Raw genomic sequence first — 7,350 nt, 5'->3', positions numbered from 1 at the left:
CTTGGGGTATCTTTCAAAAGTCTCTTTAAAAAGCGCTTCAGAATGGATTGCATTCTGTTATTTATGTCGTAACCGATTTGTATTGCTTTTTCAAATTACTGGTTGGATGGATCTCACTGCAATTCGCAACTATTTTACAAAGTGGCTAAGAGTACGTTTACGCGCTGAAAAGCTTTTACGTTTTTCCTTTGCATTGTTGAAAAGTTTCACATACACACGACAGCGTTATAATAACGATCTGCGTTTACAAAGACCCGGGAAAATGAATAAAATGCTGCATTATGCATGCCAGGCCAAAGAATGGCAATGTTGCGCTGTAAATAAATACACGTACTTTGTCGGCGTGTAAGTGTGTTTTAGTTTGTGTATATAAATACTATGTCCCGCTGATCATAGTGGTGCAGTAATAATTTTTGCTGGATAAATTATTAGTATGATTATAAGTATGTCACGCAGCAAAAGCATAGAGCGTGGAGGCCGTCGTAATTGTTTTGCGAAGGCTAGTGCATGCCTAAAGACTGACACATAATATACCTGTACATGCGTAGGATGTCATGTTTTTAGGAAAATGTTGCCTCAGAGTTTACATGGAGATGATGATGCCATCATTTTCTAAAACTTGCACTGAGACCCGTTTTCAAAAGTTTGCTTTATCAGGCCCCAAAACGCTGTTGCCGTGTAAACGAACAGCCAAAATGTATAAAAAGTTTGAAATTTTTTGTTGATAACGGCCTCGAGTAAACAGCCTCTAATTCGTATGAATTTTAAGGCTGTGAATTGCACCAAAAAATTACAATTATCAGCAAAAAGCAATGGGTGGACCCCTCTAAAAATATTCAGCTGACAATTAAAAGTTGAAATTAAATACTATCACTATATACTTATTTGTATCATCTAATAACTAATGACCTGTCAATTCAATCGTAGAAACATTTAAGAATTATGCATGCAGATGTTTATATGTTTTATAAGTTTATCTGCCCAACCAGAATATGTAATTGCCCCCCCAGACAAAGCCTAAAAGCGGGCCTGTATTGTAGCCCCTCCCCTAACCCCCACCCTTAAAGCTAACTCGAGTAAAACATTAAGCCAAGTACACTTTATTTAAGTGTTCGATTGTCACACATAAAATGTGTACTTAATATACTAAACATGTCATTTTTCGATTTGTGGCGTCTCACAATATAATTGGAATAGACTTAGATTTTAGTGCAAGAAAATAGAGCACTTGAAATACATACACGTGTATTATAGTGCACTTTTTCATACAATTCATACAAATTAGCCATCTTGTAAAATAGTTACGAGATTTTTTCGAATCACGGTTTGATGGTGTGTATCGCCAATGCATATTGAAACTGTAATATTTGCTCTTTTGAGTCTCACCGCATTCAAGTTTGTACGATTTATTGACGTGACCTTAGAATGATTCTCACAGGGCACATGACACGTTTGTTATCGGAAAATTTCAAGGGCCTGCCCCAGATCATCAGCTCATTTGGCCGATATATAATGAAGACTCGGAACGATTGTTGCTGGATTTGGAGGAGAGTGGAACGGGGATTCATTTGAAATTGATCGGGGATCAGCGGTTGTGAGGCAGATGGTGACATTTCAAACAATGCCCATGTTAGCTCAATCATAGTGACATCCAGCTCTCTCTGCAAATATGTACATAGACAGTAGTCTCATCTGGTGTCTCTGTGTGTCTGAACAAGACCATTAAGGGCTTAAAAAGAAAGCAACATTCCAGGTTTCAGGTGAGCTAACCTCTTTAAGGTCAGTATGCATGAATTAGAAAGACCGTACAACATTTTACCGTAACAAAAGTCCCAGACAAAACTTACTTAACTTGATATATCCTCAGGTCCAAAGATTTTGTGATCTAAAATGATGTTTTATTATTAATGAATCAAAATAATGTAATAAAGGAGATTAAAATTATGTAAATATAAAGACAGATACAGTAGATTGGCCTTCAGCACTACTTCTGCATATAGTGCACCATTTTCTTGTTTATTCAATAACCTTTAGCGTTTCATAAATTTTCATAAGAATTCGGTATTGTTATGATTCCATAATTAAACGTCTTGGAGCTATTGTGTTGGGAACAGTCAATGTGGGTCCACTCTGCACACCAAATGCAACAAATCTATTCCCTCGCAATTATGGAAAACAATTTGCTGCAGTACAGGCATTCTGCATCTTCCTCCTCTGTCAACCTAACAGTGTTTTGGTTGTCCTTCTTAGATACCCCAAATGTCATTTTATTTAACTTCAATTTGTTATATGTTTTATTTACTCTGTTAACTGTCACCAAATCTATTGACCATACAAATGCACAATACAAACTTCATGGTTGTCATAAATGCTTTGGAATTCACACCTGAAGTTGGTCTCTTATAAAAGAAGACAGATTATTGCTGACCAAATAAATCACTTAAACAATAATTATGAGAGTGATGTTTTATAGACGGTTTCAGCGACATATTGACAAACTTTATGTGGCCCAAACTTAACTTCCAGTCCGCAAAGAATCAATAACTGTTAAGTAGTTTTAATTTAATACAATTAACATATAAGTTAATATAAATAAAAATGAAATATAAAATTCATAGTTTTTTTCGGAAGTGCATAGCAAACGTGCTGTGATGCTTTATGGTGCTTCGTAATATTTTGGTTGTACCTACCAATTGATGCGCACAATTACCATGATGTTGCAAGCTCCCCCTAGACTTTCATTTCAAGTGTGCATCTCGAATCAAATACAGCTGGTAATCGTAGCATAAGCCCTAAAACAAGATTACATGAACTGTGCTGTAATGAAAGCTAGGACGGGACAAAGCATAAGAAAAATGTACACTTAAAGAGTGTTTTAATCCCTGTAATGTTAAGCCGACTGAGGTTTAGTTGCGCTTCGGGCCAGTGCCGGATGTGTGCTGGGAATCAGCGACGCTCGCGGCTGAATCAAGACCAGTCAAGGTGTCACCAGAGCCGAGCGTCTGCTGAGGGTTGTAACTCATCAAGGCCGAGGCTTAAAGCGCTGTGTCGCTTCCCATTTGCCTCGGCTGTCTCTTTAGCCTTAATCTTTAATGGGCACGTCATGTTAGGAGAAATGCTAAACAGCAATCTACCTCATCTTAGCCTTTGATTCGCTTCATTTTCTACCCCCGCTCTTGTGGCGCTCGCCGCGGCTGTCATCAGTGACAGGCCAAATTTGTATTGTTATTCACGAAAACATGTAAAATTGTTTGGATTCAACTTTACTCTTGAGGGTAAACCGCGCTCGCTTCCGAAGCATTGTTCCCGCGTTCTTTTGTGCCAAAAGTGATGTTTATATTCAATCTGTCAAGCCGCAAATGTGATGAGGAGAAATGAAAAGTCTGTCTTCTGTGTTATCTAAGAGCTCCTGATGTTGTTTTGAATGCGTCGTGTCATGGCCTATTTTCCAGTCATTCACAGAATGAGTCCCATTCACTGGTACACTCATTTTGATTACTTGTTGTAGTTCTAAGTCATTAAGCGAGCAATAGACGATTCATTTGCCATACAAAAGGCATTTAGCTATGGCTGGAAATAATCTCCTGAACAGCATGTTTAGTGATACATAGACTACCATTCTACTTTTTAAGTAACAGTGATGTAGTCTGGGTGGCCTCATTAAAACTTTACATGGCTATCATTAGACTCTGATACAGTGAATGCTTTTGATGGATTATTCTAATTAATGTGGACTCCTATTATTTTTGTTGAGTGCTACAGGCGGTACTGATGAAGTCTCCTACACATCCCGTGTTTCAGACAAAGTTTTTGAAGTTTTTGTTCTTTTGGTTAGGAAACACTTAAAAAAAAACAGACGCAAAAGACACAAAATCTTAGGTCGAAAAATATATTTTTTATCATTTTTATTATTATCTGACATGCAAAACTACTACAAATTAAAGGCTAGTGGGGTGAATTACGAGAAACTAAACATGATTCTAATCAATAGGAAACAAATGAATGCATGCGGCCACCCGGGGTGTTGCACATCTTTAAACCTTCAAGTGAGGTCATCACCGTCTAGCGAACGTTTTCACAATTTCTTTCAATTTACAGTAAGTTCGAATTCAAGTAGCCGTGCCATCACTTCTCACACAAGGCTGATTGTCCACACTTTATTGTTTCTCTGTTTCTAATACTCTTTGGCGTTTTTATTGTGTCCCAACTTTATAAAATGAACTAAGAGTACATTACTGCCTTTTTTAGGAAAATGTCACTTCCAGCTCTATCAGCTCAGAGTAAATAAATATTAAAATATAATTTATTTTAATATATAAAAATGAGAGATCATTCCAAATTTTCATTACGAACCATCATTTCTAGATGTATTGTGGTCATTCCAGTATTGGATTTCAACTATATCAAACCTCAGAAGTGATATTAAGTTATCCAACAGCAATGTGAAAGACTGACATGCTGTTAGACACATGAAACAAGACATGAAAACTGTGATAAAAATTCAGGTTGTCACATAAAAAAACATTTTGGAACTTTTCCTAAATATATGTACAAATATAATGTTTTGTTGTTTTAAAGTGAATATGAACTTGTTTTGAGGTCTGAAAAAAACAGAGCATCTTTTCTGTTAATTTCGCCTGTTTCTCCAGTTTTCATTTTCTGCAAATAAATGCAAACAGAAACAATTTTTTTATTTGAAATTTGGGAAAGATATTGTTTGTAGTTCACAGAATGAAACTAAAAGAATCACTTTATATAAAAACATACTTACAAATATTACATTTTAAATCAGCAAAATGTTTTCTGAAATGGCCAGTGGCTGTCAACAATGAAAATGCTAGAAATGTTTCGAAAGCACTGGCATTTTACATTTATACGCATGTAGATTTGTTTCCAAACATACACATTTATTTTTACAGTTGGCTATGAGTTGCAGACTTCCACAAAACGGAATACCAGACTGAAATATTGGTAGCATTATTCTTTTTTGTCCTTGTGCTGCACTTATCTAGATACATGACAGGTATTTGGTAATCACTGTCTGCCCATCAGAACAACACAGTGCTGTGAAGAGTGATGCGGTGTGGGAGACAACTGATGTCAAAAAGGCCAGCAAAAATTCATTAGAGCTTGAAATATTGAACCTGTAAGGCACCAAGTAACAATCTCCCTCTGGGTTTCATGTCTAGTTTTATACGTCTGTAGTGAGTGTGAAGCCATGCACAGAGGATCCAAATGTGAATGGACACCCCCTCCACCCTTCGAAAATGTGCGGAAAGAGCCAGGCAGAGACATTGGTTATCTTCTGAACTTCTGAACCTTTGCAGGTACATTAGGTAAACGCTGTATCCTGTGAGAGGGGACATGAAGGCTTTCTTCAAAACAACGCACACATGTGGTGCCAACATTTCTCTCCAATGGACCGGAAAATGCAGCCTCATAGCACACAATATCAGAAGACGGGAACATTTATCGGCTACACAGTGTCCATCACCGTGGAACAATCGCCATACATTTGTGTGAGCAAAGGAGCCATTAAAGTTTTACCCCAAGAGTTCCCATTTCCTACAACTTATCGTTTGTTTGCCCCGGCACGACCCTGAAAAGTCTGCCTATTGCATTGTCATCAGATGGGAGATTACCGTTGGAAATATGAAGCTGTTGTCAAATTTAGATTTTCTAATATGCCTCTCTTTGCCAAGTATATGACTTTATGTTTACTTGAGGGGGTTTGAAGGAAACGAAATGAAAGATCATGGGGTCCGCCGCATCTCATCCTCAACTCTACATTTCATTTCACCCTCAGTATTCATTTTCCTGCCCCTAAAATGATCAGAATAATTCATGTTCTCCGGCGTTGCCTGTAAAATGTGATTTCCACTTCTCGGGCCTCTCAGCCGAACAACCCCACAGAGGCTTTGGACTTTGAGGTCACTCGGCTCCAGCATAGATGATGCCCATATCTATAATTCAATGGACAGGAAAAAAAGGATGAGTACAGATCACAGACTACTTAGAAGACATACGGTGGTGTGGAATCTCCCCTGCGTCCACAAGATTGGACCCGCATTCCGAAGGAGGCATCTAAAAGCAAAGTCCATTAGCAAGAACCTGGCGAAATGGCCTTTTCTTTAAAATATTTCTGCCCTCTAAAATGTTTGTTTTGCCCGTTTTAACTGAAGAGTTAGCTTTGGTCTATTTTGGGGTCTTGTGCATTTGTAGATTTTTTTTCAAATGTACTGTAAGTGGATCTTGGTTTTCAATTCGATCACCCAAATGTCGTTGAATTTACTTTAGCGGCCGACACGTGGCAATATGAAAATGGGTCCATTTTCGTTTTAGCTGCACTTAGCTTTACCAAGTTTCCAACTCTGTTCTAAACAGGCTTTTTGCTCCAAAATAGAATGCATACAAATTGCACTAGTTCAAACAGGATCACAGATCTTTTCATGTGGAGTGCTGGTCCTTTCAAGTTCGATCACAAGTGGCCATTAGGTCTTCTTGCATAGCTTGCTCTCAAGCACTTCATTGATTTAGCTCAAGGGCCTCTCTTAACCAGTCCAGTTACCTATTTATAATTTTCATTGCAAATGGAAAGATATGTACATGCTTTTGCTAAAACTTATTGTAAAATGCGTGACATGGTCGTGAAGGAATACAAACATAAAATGACGTATAGATGTTACCAAATAGAGGTTTTCTGGCCTTAAAATGGAAGGAACCAGAATTGGAAAATAAAAAGCGTGTATCTTAAAAACAAGATGTCAAAAATGTTATTCTTCACTCTGTGACATATTCAGCTATGTGTATTCAATGTAGATTTTACACTGGGTTTAACACTGATAATTCCTGGGAATGCCTCTTAATGCTTTTCAAAACCCATCACTGTAAAAAATTAAATGCTGCCATAAATTTTGAAGAACAATCAAGTTGTACAACCAATTTTATTGTAACTCAATTTATTGTTATACTCAACGATGGCCAAAACTTTAAATAGTAAGTTGAAATGACTTTTTCATTTTTGGAATTTCAATATGGAAGAAATTCAAAATAATATACATAACTACGTCTTCAGAGGTGTGTAATTTCATAATTACATAATGAAGAGTTATGTTTTTTATTACCTTAGAATGCGCTAACTCTATCTACATACACCATGTTTGGAATCTACATGTTTGGAATTTACATAAACCATGGAATTTTTTATAAATTCATAATATATAACACAAGATACAAGCAGTCACAATGTTGTTCAAAAATACAGATATTCCCACGTAACGATCACCATCCATCGTAAATCTCAGAGCCACACAACAGATGTTCAAAATTACGTAAGCTTCAATTGCCATT

The sequence above is a fragment of the Barbatula barbatula genome (genome assembly GCF_947034865.1).
Source record: "Barbatula barbatula genome assembly, chromosome: 3".
Classification (NCBI taxonomy): Eukaryota; Metazoa; Chordata; class Actinopteri; order Cypriniformes; family Nemacheilidae; genus Barbatula; species Barbatula barbatula.
This window is presented reverse-complemented; position numbering follows the sequence as displayed.